The sequence below is a fragment of the Pan paniscus genome, chromosome 22 (assembly GCF_029289425.2).
Source record: "Pan paniscus chromosome 22, NHGRI_mPanPan1-v2.0_pri, whole genome shotgun sequence".
Classification (NCBI taxonomy): Eukaryota; Metazoa; Chordata; class Mammalia; order Primates; family Hominidae; genus Pan; species Pan paniscus.
Genome location: NC_073271.2, coordinates 21,209,070 through 21,224,878, shown reverse-complemented (window position 1 = coordinate 21,224,878; position 15,809 = coordinate 21,209,070).

The following is a 15,809-nucleotide window of genomic DNA, read 5'->3' as shown; positions in this document are numbered from 1 at the left end:
GCGGAGAGTTGGAGAATTAGTTGGTACAGGAAAATCTCCTACACATTTGATGTCAGAAGTGTTGTGAGTAGAAACAGATTAGAACACAGAAGTGTGAAGAAATTGAAGAGGGGTGAAGTGAACCATTTTGACCCATTTTTTGAATGAGAGAATGAAAAAACAAAACTATAAGAGATTGAAGCAAACAAATTCTGAAGAAAACAGAGAGGAACTGCCTAGAGAATAAGTATTCTGTGTTTTAAAAAAGGAGATAGGAGCACATACCGTGTTTTTTATTTTACTATAAATCATCCTTCATGCCTACTCAGTTTTATAAATGTTACATGTATTGTAAACCTAAATAACAAACAGAGAGGCTCTCTAAAACAAAATCATATTTATTCAAAACTAAGGCATTGTAAAGGGAATATGAGTATCCTAGTAAACGATACGCATATTCAAGGAGGTAAAAAAGACTTTTTAAAAATGAGGATGATTATGTCATCATTTTGAGATAATTATTCTTTGCTATAAGGCTTAACAACAACGGTGATGCCAGTCTGAGGGTGCACAGGCAGTGGCTGGGCACGTGTTTTCGCAGACATATTTTTGATGTAAGTTTGCGATGGCCTTTGTGCAAGCTTGTCTTTGCAGAGTCTTTTGTGGTAGTTTTTGTTATCAGGCATTTATGCGTAAGAACTCTTCTCTTTTTGGCCTTCCCTGGCTCTATTTGTCTTTTTTGTTAGCTTGTTTCTTTTTTTTTTTTTTTAAACAGAAATGACTTTTGATTTTGACAACTTTCATACCATGTATTCATTTATTTAATGAAGCATTCAGTAATTGATTCTTTATACCTTTATTACATTCTTACAATGTGACAGGCCCTGTCCTAAGTCCTAAAAAGTATTATGTCGTGATTGTCATTGTTGAATAAATGTTAAAGAAAAATTTATGAAAAGAATAAGGAAGAACAGAAAAAAGAAATAATATGGATTAATTATATAGAAAATGTAGATATTTATGTATGCCATAAATAAGAAAAAAATGGAAAATTTTGCTTTATTATTTGAATTCTGTTATTAAAATCATTTCATAAGAATTAAATGAGTCAGCCCCTTAAGTTCTTTGTACAATCTAAGAATAAATATAAAATCATTAAATTTTAAACACACTGAAGTTTTGAAAGTAGACTTAATTTTATACGAGGGATTCTTATTAAAATAATTAGAAGATACTCAGTTGTCCAATGGACTCTGAAAAACTGTGTACATTTTAAAATGAAAGTTGGAATTAACAAAACAATGTCTGCTTTCAAGAAGAAATGGTGTCGTGATGGTGTGGCACTAAAACATTCAGTGTCTTAGATATAACTTTGATCTTTAAGAAACGAACAAGATATTTGAAAAAATATGTAGCCCAGTGGTTAAGAACAGTAATGGTCATCTTCAGCTAAGTGAGAACAACAAGTTCATAAACGGTAGTGGATGAAAATAACAGGTTATTTATTTTTCACATAGTGTTTTCGGGGCTGTAGAGTTTTTCTTCTCCAAGTGTCTTTCATTATGGGCCTTAGCCTGAAAGATCATTCCTCATCTAGGACATGTAATTTTGTGCCAGAAAAATAGACAACTGGTGGAAACACATAAGATTCTTAAAGCTTCTGCTCAGAACTGGAATGCATCATATCTTTTCATTAAATTGACCAAAGTATGTTATGAGGCTAAGCCAAGTCAATGGGCCAAAGACATATACTGCTCCCCTAAGAGGCCCTATAAATCCCATGGCAATGGTTGGTGATAGATAGTCCTTTTACACAGTAGTTAGTCAATAAATGAGAGCAATAATGCAGATTATCTGAAGAAGATAGATTTGGAGCCAAACTTACCGGATTTTCCACATAATCTCTGTGTAAATCTTTATGCCTTAAATTCCTTATCTGTAAAATAGAAAACACTAGACCTATCTCATAGGGTAGAAATCAAAGTCAAGAGAATTAATGTTTGTAAGGAACTTAGAATATTACTGGGTTATGGTAAGTCCTGTTTAAGTGTTAAATACATTACATGGATACTGCAAAATTAATCATACTAGTTTATTTCAATTACACTTTCTGATTGCACCCTAGGAAATGCTTGTCAACTGTAGGTGTTTAGCAATAAGCAAAGGAACACCAGTTTTACCAGATTTAATAAATTCTCATGAAAACAAGCCTCTGGTGATTACAAAAGCTGTGAGTTAATTTCATTTTCCAAGGTGTCATACTTTTACTTGGTGTTTATAATAAAGATCATAAACAATGAATTCATATATAATATGTGACCTTTCATAAAACACCCAGAATAGGTAAATCCACAGAAACAAAAAGCCAATTGGTGATTTCCAGGGGATAGGGGGAAGGGAGGGTGGAGAGTAATTGCTTTATTGTGTACAGAGATTTCTTTTGGGGAGATGAAAATATTTTGGAATTAGAGAGGTGGTGGTTACACAACACTGTAAATGTACTTATGCCATTGCATTGTACAATTTTAAATGGTTAATTTTATATTATGTGAATTTTACCTCAATTAGAAAATGAATTAATTAATAAAGTCTTCATATTGGTTCTTTTTATATTTTTACAAATCTTAAATAACATATTACAAATATAAGCTTATAGGAGACAGAATTTCAACTACCTTGAATGACACCGATGACCCCACAATTAAAATTAATGAAAATTAACCTTGATTTCTTTGGACGCTTCACATATTTAGTTAACTCCCTACAAAATATCTCCTCTTGGTCTACTCTATGCAACCTCACACTTGACACCTAAACTTGAATTCACAATCTCCCTAATCTTATATATCAAATGGTAATTTTTAACCTCCCCAAATGACACTGTCTTCTTCCTAATTTTGCAACTTGGAAACAAGTGAATCATACTTCATAATCCTGTTTTCCTCATACCTTTTGCTAATCCATCTCCAGAACCTGTCATTTTATGTCTAACTACATCTCGATCATATCCACTTCTGGTTCACCTGGATGACTCTAATAGTTTCCTAACAGGCCTCCCCAAATCAACCCTTTCCATATCAAATGCACCTACTTGCTCCAACACATATTCATATGATCCATTCTAAGCACTGAAGCCAAAGTTGCCATCTACCCTTACAAACTTTTCAAATGCTTTCTGTTGGTTTTATCTTGGCCTCCAACTCCTTGCCTTCATGTACAATTCCATTTCATGTCATTCTTCTCTTTGATATGGCCACATCAGTTACCCAAATGCATCAGGTTCTCTCCAGCCATGGGCCCTTGACCTGAAATGCTAACTACCCTCTCTGTTATGGGTTGAATTGTGTCCCTCAAAAATATGTTTAATTCTAACCCCCATGTCTGTGAATGTGAGCTTATTTCAGAATAAGCTCTTCACAGATGTAATCAAGTTGCAATGAGGTCATTAGGATGGGCCTGAATTCAATATGACTGTTGTTAGGATAAGGGAAAATTTGGACACAGAGGCATGCATGCATAAAAGATAATGTGGAGATACAAGGGGAGAATGCCATGTCATGACAAAGGCCAAGATTGGAACATGCTGCCACAAGCCAAGGAACACTGAATCATTCTTGATAACTCTATTTTCCTCATACCTTTTACTAACCCATTTCCAGAACCTGTCATTTTATGTCTAACTACATCTCAATCCTTTACAATTCTGGTTCACTAATTGGTCTCCCTAAATCAACCCTTTCCATATCAAATGCCCCTACTTGCTCCATCACAAGACTTCTATCCTATAGAACTGTGAGAGAATAAATGTTTGTTTCTTTAAGTCACTCAGCTTGTGGTTCTTTGTTACAGCAGCCCTAAGAAAGGAACACTCCTTTTCACTCCTTCATCTTTTAGATCTCAATTCAATAATCACAGGACATTTTCCATTTAAATATGTGAGTAGTTCAAATTCTCTTCTTAGGAATCTTGTATTTGCCTTCTAACACTTATCAGAATTGCAATTTTACATTTATTTGTGTGATTTTTCATTTAACACTTACTATCCAGTCCCTGTTCCATTCTAGTCTCTCTCAGTGTAAGGATATTTGCTGTTTTTTTTTTAAACTTGTTGTTGCATTTCAACACCTACATAATGGCTGTCATATAGAACACAATCAGTAACACAGACCTAAACTTTAAAAATTAATAATTTATTATTACATGCCTATGTTATGGGAATGAAGTGAGAGTTAAAGAGAAAATGTACACAAAAGCAACTAATAAATATGCATGTGGGTATATGTGTGTGTGTGTATATATATATATGCCAGTATTTCAATTTATGATTGAATGTAAGTGATATTTCATGAAGCCATGAATTCAATTTTGAAGCAATGGTGAGGATATTTTGTGATGAAATGGATAGCAACAGAATTCCTTTCTCTTTTTGAGCTTTATGATTTAATTTGCTTGCTATATTGATCTGAAGCAGCAACCTATTATTGAAACTAGGACAGAAAAATACTAGATTTGGTAGAGACCTGGGCAATCTGTCATCTTTGTGAATAAAACACAAATATGACATGTTTCAGGCACTGAAATTTCTAATGATATTAACCTCTAGAGAAATTTGACTCTCTGACCTGATACTAAAATATACATTCTGCATCTTCTCTGGGGAATCTAAGACTTACCCAGGTGATTATAAGGTATTTTATCATCACTGGCAAAATATCTTTTGGTTATATAATGCATCTTATGAAATTAACAAGTGCATAGTTATTTAATTAGGATTTTCAGCAGTTAATTAAAATATGTTCTTGATATTTATCTGTTTTCCTTTTCTTTTCTGAAAATGTAAATTTAGATCTCCCCTATCGAAAAGTTCTTACACTCTCTGTCCACAAAAACCCTCCCATATCATGCCCTTTCTCTGAATAGTGTTTTGAGTCATTATATTTTCTCCAATTATTTTGGCCTAAACATTTACATTTTCTGACTGTAGCAAGAAGATGTTACTATTTTATAAGAACAATACTGAAAAAAGTTCTAGATAATAATTGGAAGATAAAAAATGTGGACTAATTCAGAAAATGTGTGTTTCTGCATGCTTTGACAATGAAAAAAATTTGAACATAAAATTACAAATCATTTTTGGGATGTTTTGTTGCTTGAGAGATAAATGCTTAGAAAATCAAAGTATATTTGTCTACAAATATACTATATGTTAATGATTGTTTACAGATTAAAATAAGTAACATCTTAATATGTTGGCATTGACTTTGGAATATGCATATTACAAAAGAATCTCAAAGGAGTTTTCAGGTGATAAGTACTTGGTTTTAGAGATCTGAGCAAGTTGACCCTGTTAGGGAAGTTGTGATGTAAACAGAGCCAAAATAAAGGTGCTACAAATGTGAGTTAACTTTGCATGGGGAGGCCATCTCTTCACATCTGGAGACTTGCCTTCTTTTTTTTTTTTTTTGAGATGGAGTCTTGCTCTGACGCCCAGGCTGGAGTGCAGTGGCTCCATCTCGGCTCACTGCAAGCTCCACTTCCTGGGTTCACGCCATTCTCCTGCCTCAGCCTCCCGAGTAGCTGGGACTACAGGCGCCTGCCACCACGCCTGGCTAATTTTTTGTATTTTTAGCAGAGACAGGGTTTCACTGTGTTAGCCAGGATGGTCTCCATCTCCTGACCTCGTGATCCGCCCGCCTCGGCTTCCCAAAGTGCTGGGATTACAGGCGTGAGCCACCGCGCCTGGCCGAGACTTGCATAGAAATGTAACACATGAGTTTTTGTAAAATTTACATACAGTCATGTGTTGCCTTATGATGAGAGTGTTTTGAGAAATGTGTCCTCAGGCAATCTCATCACTATGTGAATATCCTAGAGTGTTTTTACACAAACTTAGATTGTATACCCTACTGCAGACCTAGGCTATAAGGCATAGCCTATTGCTCCTGGGCTACAAAGCTGTACAGCATGTTACTGTACCAACTACTGAAGGCAATTGTAATACAATGATAAGTATTTGTGCATCAAAATATCCTTAAACATAGAAAAGCTACTGTAAAAATGATATGGAAGATAAAAAATGGTACACCTGTATAGGGCATTTACCAAGAATGGAGCTTGCAGGACCAGAAGTTTTTCTAGGTGAGTCAATGAGTGAGGGGTGATTGAACATGAAGTCGTAGGACATTACTGTACACGACTGTAGACTTATAAACACTATACACTTAGGCCACATCAAATTTATAAAATACAGATTTTTTTCTACAATAATATGTTAACTTTACCCACTGAAAGCTTTTTACTTCATAAACTTTTATATTTTTTAACTTTTTTGATGCTTTTGCATTAACATTTAGCTAAAAACACAAATATGTTGTACAGCTGTACAAAGAGATTTTCCTTCTTTATGTCCTTATTCTACAAGCATTTGTCTATTTTTTGATTTTTTAAAAAATGTTTACACTCGTTTTGGTTACAAATTAAGATACAAACACATACATTAGCCTACACAGGGTCAGAATGATCAATGTCACTGTCTGCCACCTCCACATCTTGTCCACTGGAAGCTGTTCAAGGACAGTAACAAACCTCGAGCTGCCATCTCAAGATAACAATACCTGTTTCTTGCATATCTTCTGAAGGACCTGTCTGATGTTATTTTACATGTAACTTCTTTTTGTAATAAATAGAAGTGAAGTATACTATAAAATAATGATAAAAAGTGTAGTATAGTAAATACATAAACTAGTGACATCATATTTATAATTAACTATATTAGTCTGTTCTCCCATTGCTGTAAAGAACTACCTGAGACTGGGTAATTTATAAATAAAAGAGGTTTAATTGACTCCCAGGTCTGCAGGCTGTACAGAAAGCATGGCTGCAGAGGCCTCAGGAAACTTACAATCATGGCAGAAGGGGAAGGGGAAGCAGGCACATCTTACGTGGCCACAGAGAGAGAGAGAGTGAGAAAGGGGAGGTACCACACACTTTTAAACAACCAGATCTCGTAAGAACTCACTCACTATCATGAGAACAGCAAAGGAGAAGTCCACCCCCATAATCCAATTACCTCGCACCACACCCCTTTTTCTTTTCTTTTCTTTTCTTTTTTTTTTTGAGACAGAGTTTCACTCTTGTCGCCCTAGGCTGGAGTGCAATGGCACAATCTCAGCTCACTGCAACTTCCGCCTCCCAGGTTCAATCGATTCTCCTGCCTTAGCCTTCCGAGTAGCTGAGATTACAGGCATGCACAATTATGCCTGGTTAATTTTTGTATTTTTAGTGGAGACAGGGTTTCACCATGTTGGTCGGGCTGGTCTCCAGCTCCTGACCTCAGGTGATCTGCCCGCCTTAACCTCCCAAAGTGCTGGGATTACAGGTGTGAGCCACGTGCCCGGACCAGGCACCTTTTTCAACATGTGGATTCAACTTTCCTTCCCCTCCCTTCCCCTCCCTTCCCCTCCCTTCCCTTCCCTTCCCTTCCCCTCCCTTCCCCTTCCCCTCCCTTCCCCTTCTCCTCCCCTCCCTTACCTTCCCTTCTTCTTTACTTTCTCCTTTCCTTTCCTTTCCTTTTCTTTTTTTTTTCTTCAGACAGAGTCTCGTTCTGCTGTCCAGGCTGGAGTGCAGTGGCACGATCTTGGCTCACTGCAACCTCCGCCTCCCGAGTTCAAGCAATTCTCCTGCCTCAGCCTCCTGAGTAGCTGGGACTACAGGCGCGTGCCACAACACCCGGCTAATTTTTGTATTTTTAGTAGAGATGAGGTTTCACGATATTGGACAGACTGTTCGTGAACTCCTGACCTCAGCTGATCAGCCCACCTTGGCCTCCCAAAGTGCTGGGATTACAAGAGTGAGCCACCGTGCCTGGCCTCTGAACCTTTTCTAATACAAATACTGTTTGAAGCCAAGACAGAGAGATAGATTTGAGCTTAACACTCTCTCACTTTGGGAGTTGACTTTCAATACAAAGCTTTTTTTTTTTTTTAAGAACCTGGTGTCATAGTATTGGCTTCTAGAACATTGGGCAGCAAGCCCCTTCTGCTTGATAACAATCATGTTACTCTTACAGAGTAGAGTGGAAAAAAAGCAGAATATTTAATAATCCGCCAAGTAAATAAAGAGGCCCTCTGTGGTTAAAATTGAGCATCTCTATGTAATACACCCAACTCATAACAGAAAAAAAAAATCATAAAACCTGAGCTCTTTCTTGCAGATATCTAAAATGTAGTATCTGCAGACACTCAACTCTCATCCTGAGGACTCTCTATATTAGTAGTATAGTATTTTACTTCTAAATATATTTCATTTGTTATATTTTACTAACAATAACTTTTTAAATTACTAACACTCTGTGATAGATTCTTGTATCAATGCTTTCTACACGATATTTTAAGACTAATGTCTTAACAAAATGCTGTAAGCAAAAACTCACAAATTATCAACTGAAAGTATCCATGGTGGCCAGGTGCAGTGGCTCAAAACTGTAATCCCAGCACTTTGGGAGGTAGATGGATCACTTGAGGTCTGGCCAAGACCAGCCTGGCCAACATGATGAAACCCCGTCTCTACAAAACTACAAAATTTAGCTGGGCATGATGGCAGGTGTCTGTAATCCCAGCTACTCGGGAGGCTGAGGTGGGAGAATCCTTGAACCCAGGAGGTGGAGCTTGCAGTGAGCCAAGATCACACCATTGTACTCCAGCCTAGGTGAAAGAGCAAGACTCTGTAAAAAAAAAAAAAGAAAAAAAAAGTATCCATTATGTTTGTTCTATAGTCCAATTAACTAAATAATTATGGGCTTTATAATGACTAGGGAATACAAAATTAATTTGATTTAAATAGAGCACAAAATAAAAGATGTAGTATTTCTCTATCTCTGGGCATACTGCTCATTCTTAAAAGATGGTTTAGAAATGAGTTTCCTCTCTATAAAATATAGTAAAGCACAGTAAAGCTGTTTTTATTTGAAAGTTTTGTGCACAATATTAGAAATTCAAAATTTTTTTTTTTTTAAAGATGGCTACTCCGTTTTGAGCAGGATGAGAGCAAAATCATACCTGGGGGATATTTAGAAAAGGAAGCCGTCTCTGCGTGCTTTTTAAATTTTTTCACTTAAATTTAAACCAGACTTAAAAGGATTGCTTAATATCTTTCAATGACTCATCTCAGAGTGACAACATAAACTCCTCTCCCTGCCTACAAGACCCAGTGACAGCTGGACTGTTTTTGATTTTTCCTCATCTTAGACCACAATTTCCCCCATGCTCACTAACTCCACTCACCCTGGCCTTTTCGCTGTCAGAGCAAGCCAAGCTTGTCTCGCCGTAGGGACTTTGCACTTTATAGTTTATCTTCACCCAAATGATCTCGTAATTCACTCAGCAGCTCAAATGTCAGCTTCCTCAAAAATTCTTTTTAAAATTCATGTCTCAACTCAAATGTCAGCTCCTCAAAGAGACTTCTACAACCTCTAAAGTCAGATCGCATCCATCCCTTCTTTTCTGTTTTTTGTAGGATGTATCACTGTTTGGTGCTATATTTATTTGCTAGGGCGACTATAACAAAATGTCACATATTGGATGGCTTAAACAACAGATATTTACTTCCTTACAGCTCTGCAGGTTGGAAGTCCAAGATCAAAGTGCCAGCAGGTTTGGTTTCTCCTGAAGCTTCTCTCCTTGACTTGTGGATGGCCGCCATGTTGTGTCTCTCCTCATGGTTGGCCCTCTGGGCGTGGGCACCCTTAATGCCTCTTCACATGTCCAATTTCCTTTTCTTGGAAAGGGCAATAGTCAGATGGGATTAGGACCTACCATAATGGCTTCATTTTAACTTAATCCCCTCTGTTAAGGTCTTGTCTCCAAATACAGCACACACTAAGGTACTGAGGATTAGGGTTTTAACATATGAATCAGGGTGTTATGCATTTCAGCCAATTATAAACGTTATTTATTTTTTTACTATCTGCTTTCTGTCTGCCCCTTCATAACATGAACTCTATGAAGGCAGGGGAATACATGACTTGTTTTATTGGTCTCCCCTTAACCAGTATGAGTTAATGATCATAGTTGGGTACAGGTGTTGGACAATGAATATTTTTTGAATGCTTGAATGGTTTCAGTAAAGGCATATTGATCTCCAATGTTGAGTAGGAATCTTTTCACTAGAATAAATTACATGTACTTATTGTATGGAGAGTCAATGTGGAGAGAGAGAAAACTTTCTGCCTCAAGTATTTGGAAAATTGTTCAGAGTTTAAAATAAAAATAAATTTATTTTATTGTGATAGATTTTATTTTAAAACTCTCACCCATAAAACTATCGTATGAAATATTTAGAAAAGTCAAAGAATATTCTTAAAGAACAAAGAATATTCTTTAAGAATATAGCTAAATAACTTACATAAAAAACATGGAGGTGCAACCTCCACCCCCCACCCCGGGTTCAAATACTTCTCCTGCCTCAGCTCCCGAGTACCTGGGACTACAGGCACATGCCACCACACCCAGCTAATATTGTATTTTTAGTAGAGACGGGGTTTCACCATGTTGGCCAGGCTGGTCTGGAACTCCTGACCTCAGGTGATCCGCCTGCCTTGGCCTCCCAAAGGGTTGGGAGTACAGGTGTGAGCCACCACACCCAGCCAAAGTCATATATTTAGCTAGCTTTCTCTCTTTAAAGAAATGTGAGATGCCAGAGTGCTACAATGACCTAGAATCAAGTAGAATTTTTTGCACAGAATACATGGTGAAGAATGTGAGACTTAAAATAGCATTTTCAAGGAATGAAGACAAAATTATAGGCAGGTTATATAATAGTAAAATTCAAATTGTGAAAACAGCTTGCCAAATTAACACAAATTAGAAAAGTTGGGAAAGAGCTGACAAAGCTGGTAGGTGAGAGTATTGTAGCTTACAGTTAACATTTAGTTCAAGTTATAACAACTAGGGCCTAAAGGGGAAATGGTGATCAGTGTGGTCAATGTATGATGATTTCATTTTAAAACAAGAAAGCAAGTGTTACTGCTTTTGTGATGCACTAAGATTGAGGATCTAGACTGAAGCTGTGAGATATATCATTACAAACTTGAAAATTGGAAATGAAGAATTAGCTTCTTTTTCTACCGTCAGTCATCTTTGGAAATTGGTTAAAGGGTTAATTGTGCTACCATTTGTAGTATGGGAGAAGCCAGAGATAGGTCATGGTTTAGAGCCAGAAGTAATGATTTTCTTTATTCACGTATAGTGTTTTTGTAAAATGGGAAGCAATATAAAGTAGAACTTTGAATCAAAATAAATCTAAATGAACAGCAACAAAAAAAGGTAGGGCAGAGATGTGAATTTTAGAATCATTAGGGCAAAAAAGATCTCATCAAGGACAGGAGAGAAATAAAAGAGCAAAATATCTAATAGTCAAGCTTGAAGAATGACCACATGCAGAACAAAATACATGACATTCAAGAGATTGTACCATCTCACACAAATATACATGAGAACTAGAAATAGATTGTATCTCAGTTGAGGTACTTGAAATTATTTTCAGAATGGAGAAGGCAGTTGTCTTCATCAGGGAGAAATAATTTGATGCTTTTTCACCATTCTGTGTTTTGGGGAATGGGTGGGAGGGATAGTGGTTTGTGCTAAGTTCTAATTGCCTTCTACTCAATTAAGGAAAGACAATCTACATTTTTATTATTAAGTGATTGATGGTGCACTGTGATTATGAGTTTGATCATGAAACATATGAATTTGATTTCTCTTTCCTTTAAAAATTACCCAGTCTTGGGTATTTCTTCATAGCAGCATGAGAATGGACTAATAAATACACTTTCCTTCCAGTATCTCACAATTTTGTGGCTTGAAGGGATTTCTCATGTAAAAAGAACCAACTCGGCTCCAGTGAACATGAAAGCAAACTTCCGGCAGGACTTTGACCTTTCTAGCTAAACTTGCCACCTCCTCTTTTCAGTTTTGAATCTCTGAGCCAAACTTGTATTTTCTCTTCCTATTTTCATCTTCTACTCTGAGCAAATAAGGTGAAAAGTAAACACTGAATCCCAAGACACACTGGAAACTCATTCTATTCTGTTTCCTTTTAGCCATAAGATTTCCCCACTCACTTTCAGGAATAAACAGTTTCAGAAAGCAATCTTTATAGTTTAATAGCATGTGGCATTTACAGTCTCTGAAGCCCAAATTTCTCTTTAAAGTTTTCTCCTTCAATAACCTGAGTCTCCTGGATATTGTTGTTCTATGCCTGAGCACGGTTTCCCTTCTACATTGGTCCTTGATTTTTTTTTTCTTAAACAGACACATTTGGTCCTATTTTGTGACAATTATTGCCACAAAATAAAACATCAAAAATATTTCAAAGTTGTTTCATAACATATAAATGATCTACACATTTCTTAAACATATCTGTTTCATTTGCCTACATTTATATTTGATACAGGCAGCTGAAAGCCACACATCAATTTTCCTTTATTTGGTGCTTAGAAGGTAGAACGTGGCATTATGTGGAAAATAATTCTGTAAGGGAAAAAAATTGGAGTAGATATAGGTTATTTTCCCCTCCATTTACAGAGCACAATATTACCAAAAGAAGATATTTTATTGAAATAAGTTATCTAAATAATTTGACTATGAATGTGAAAACATGAAAATATAATTACATGTGTTTGACATACTTGAGAAAAATGTTGTCTTTAGAACTCAGTGATATAGTTCTTTTGTCAAAAGCACACTGTTTCCAACTGTATTTTAGTTGTGCTTTTATGTGGCAATGAATGTTAATTTTTTTTCTCAGGTAAAATAAATATACAGGGAGGTTAACCTGAAGTCAAAAAGATAAATTTAAAAAATAGTTTCTAATCGGTTGCTTATCTAAATTCACTTTATTACTTGAAGAGAATTACCTTTACTTACTATCCTTTGATATTATGATTCTTTGCTACTCTGGGAATACAGCCATTCTTTTAGTACTGGATTATGTATTTGACAGTATAGCTCTCTAAACACAACATTTTTGGTCATAAAGATATAATAATCAGAAAGTAACTTCAAAAGTTCAATAGTTCCTCTCTTGAAAACTGTTTCCTAGGTCATCGTTTTAGCCATTTATACATTGTGCAACTCTTCTAAGAGAGAGAAGATGATTTTCCCTTTTACTCTTGTAATTTTCTCATACATTGATATCATGAAACTAAAAATCTTCTCTATTCTCTTCATTGATATCTCTGAAAAGTGTTGGCATTAGGCATACGCTTTCAGACATTTCCTTAAAAAAAATAGGTTTTCCCCCAGCCACCATGGAAGACCTAGTTGATCCTTTGTTTTTATTTTTTCTTAAAGTCCAATAGAGCTTTTTTTTTTTTCTTTTCTTAATGTCCAATGGGGCTAATCCCTCTCTTGCTGTCTCTTCGTATGTTTAAATTCCATTGCCTTACGTTTTCTGTGGGAACCTAGTGTTCTTAATTGTAAGAATCTGAGTTTTACATAATTAAAAGTATTCAGGACTTTGTTTTGTAGCAATTTTAACTAGTTCTGTCTTTTATAGTATATAAAAGTCCACAGGCATTATTTATTGTGTGTAGTAACAATTGTTTTTTAATGCAAAAGTGAGCCCAGTAAATATTTTTAAATATAACAATTCAGAATAAATTTTGTTTAAGTGCAAAGACTAGCGAAAAGGAAATAAATATTACCAATATATATGTAAGAATTGAGAAATTTGGGAAAAAAACAACTATAGTATTGGAGTGAAATTTAAAGCAGGATTTTTTTTTACCTGTTACATGAAAATTCTAGGAATGTATTACTTTATTTCCTGAAATAAGAGCTAAATTTTGAGAAGATGTTATGGCCTTAAGCATGGCCACAGGTGAATTTTCTCAAAATCTAGAGGCCACTTTTAGTTTTTAAAGTGACAGACTTCTAGAATGAGCAGAGTGTTGTGTTTTTCATAGAGATTGTAGGTTTTGTGCTGGTAGGTCACTAATCTTTCCATCTTAGTCCTAACAAATAACATGGTGCCTTAGTATTTTCTACCTGCTTCTACTCTTGCCTCCCCTCAGTCTACTCTTGTATTAATCTGGTCTCATGCTGCGGACATACCTGAGACTGGGTAATTTATAAAAGAAACAGCTTTAATTGATTCACAGCTCCACATGGCTTGGGAGGCCTCACAATCATGGCGGAAGACGAAGGGAGAGCAATGGGACTTCTGACGTGGTGGTGGGCAAGAGGGAATGAGAGCATAGTGAAAGGGGTTTCCCTTATAAAACCTTCAGATCTCATGAGACTTACTCACTGAGTCTTATTCATGAGACAGTATGGAGGAACTGCCCCCATAATTCAATGATCTCCCACCAGGTCCCTCCCATGACATATGGGAATCATGGGAGCTACAATTCAAGATGAGATTTGGTTGGGGACATAGCCAAACCATATCAACTCCTTACCTAGCAACAAAATTATCTTTTAAAATGCAGTCTGTATTACATCATTCTTCCACTTAAAATGCTCCAGTGGTGTTTCATTTCATGTAGAATGAACTTGAAATCTCTGACCAGGGCATATAAATCACTCTTTCCTCCCCAGCTCATCTCACAACCTTCTCCCCAGTGCCCATTCTACATTTCAACTAGTATTCCTCTCTTCCTTGATTATTCCACATTTGCTGTTGTCTTAGGGCCTTGTCACCAGCTGTGTTACCACTTGGAACATTTTCCTGACAAATAATTTCTTAGCTGGTTCCTTCTTGTCTTGAAATTCGATTCAAATGTTACTTCCTTGAGATGCCACTCAGCATTGGAGTGAGAAGAGTAAGTCAGTCTCTATAATATTAATTAGTTTTAGTTTCTTCCTGGCACTTTCCACTCTGCAAAGATAGATTCTTTCTCTACATGCCAAAAAATAAAATAAAGAGGAAAAAGAAAAGGACAGAAAACAAAAATAAATACCAAGTCTATGAGAAGAGAGTTCTTATCTGTTGTGATTAAAATATTTACTCTCAGCACCTAAAATAGTTCCTAGCACATGATAAGTTCTCATCCTATGTTTTGTAAATGAAGAAATAAATGGGTAAGTAAAAAGCATAAGTTCAAAAATTATTTGCTAAAAAGAGTGAACTAAAAAAATATACCTCAGACTGTCCAGCCTCCGTTCTCTGAGTAAATGCTCGATAAATCAATCATCCTATAACTTGGCTTTCCAGTGCTGCATGATTCCAATAGCCAGTCAATTATGTTGATAGTCAACGAACATTTTTAAAGACACTTAGGTGTCAGGCTGGGGATAGAGGGAGCGAATAAGCCAGGAGTGCGTGAGTCCCTGCCTCAGGGAACTTACATTCTAGTATGAAAGCAAACTATATATGTGCCAAAAAAAAAAAAAAAAGAGAAAAAAAGAGTGCAATGATGTCAGAAAAGTAGGGCCATGCAGAAATTGGTCAAGGACTCTGCATTTTAAGTTTCATATAAAGCCACTACAAAGTTGAAAACAGAAAAATAAAAATACGGAGCTACACTTTAACTTTGGCAAGATCCCACTAAGCACTCATCGACATTTTTATACTATTGTACTGCCATGGTAATTATTTCTCTTTTCATCAAAAATGTGAGAATTGACTTGACAATCTATGTTGGATTTTGACTTTCAAAATTTTACTGTTACGCCTCTTTCTTCAGTATGTCCTAGCCACCTACTGTTCTCTGATGAGTCTGTCTGATCTTTACAATTTGCCCATTTCCATTTTTGTCTGTTTTACCCTAATTCTAACACTTTATTGAACATTTTATACCTAGAGAATATTTTATTTTATTAATTTTTTTG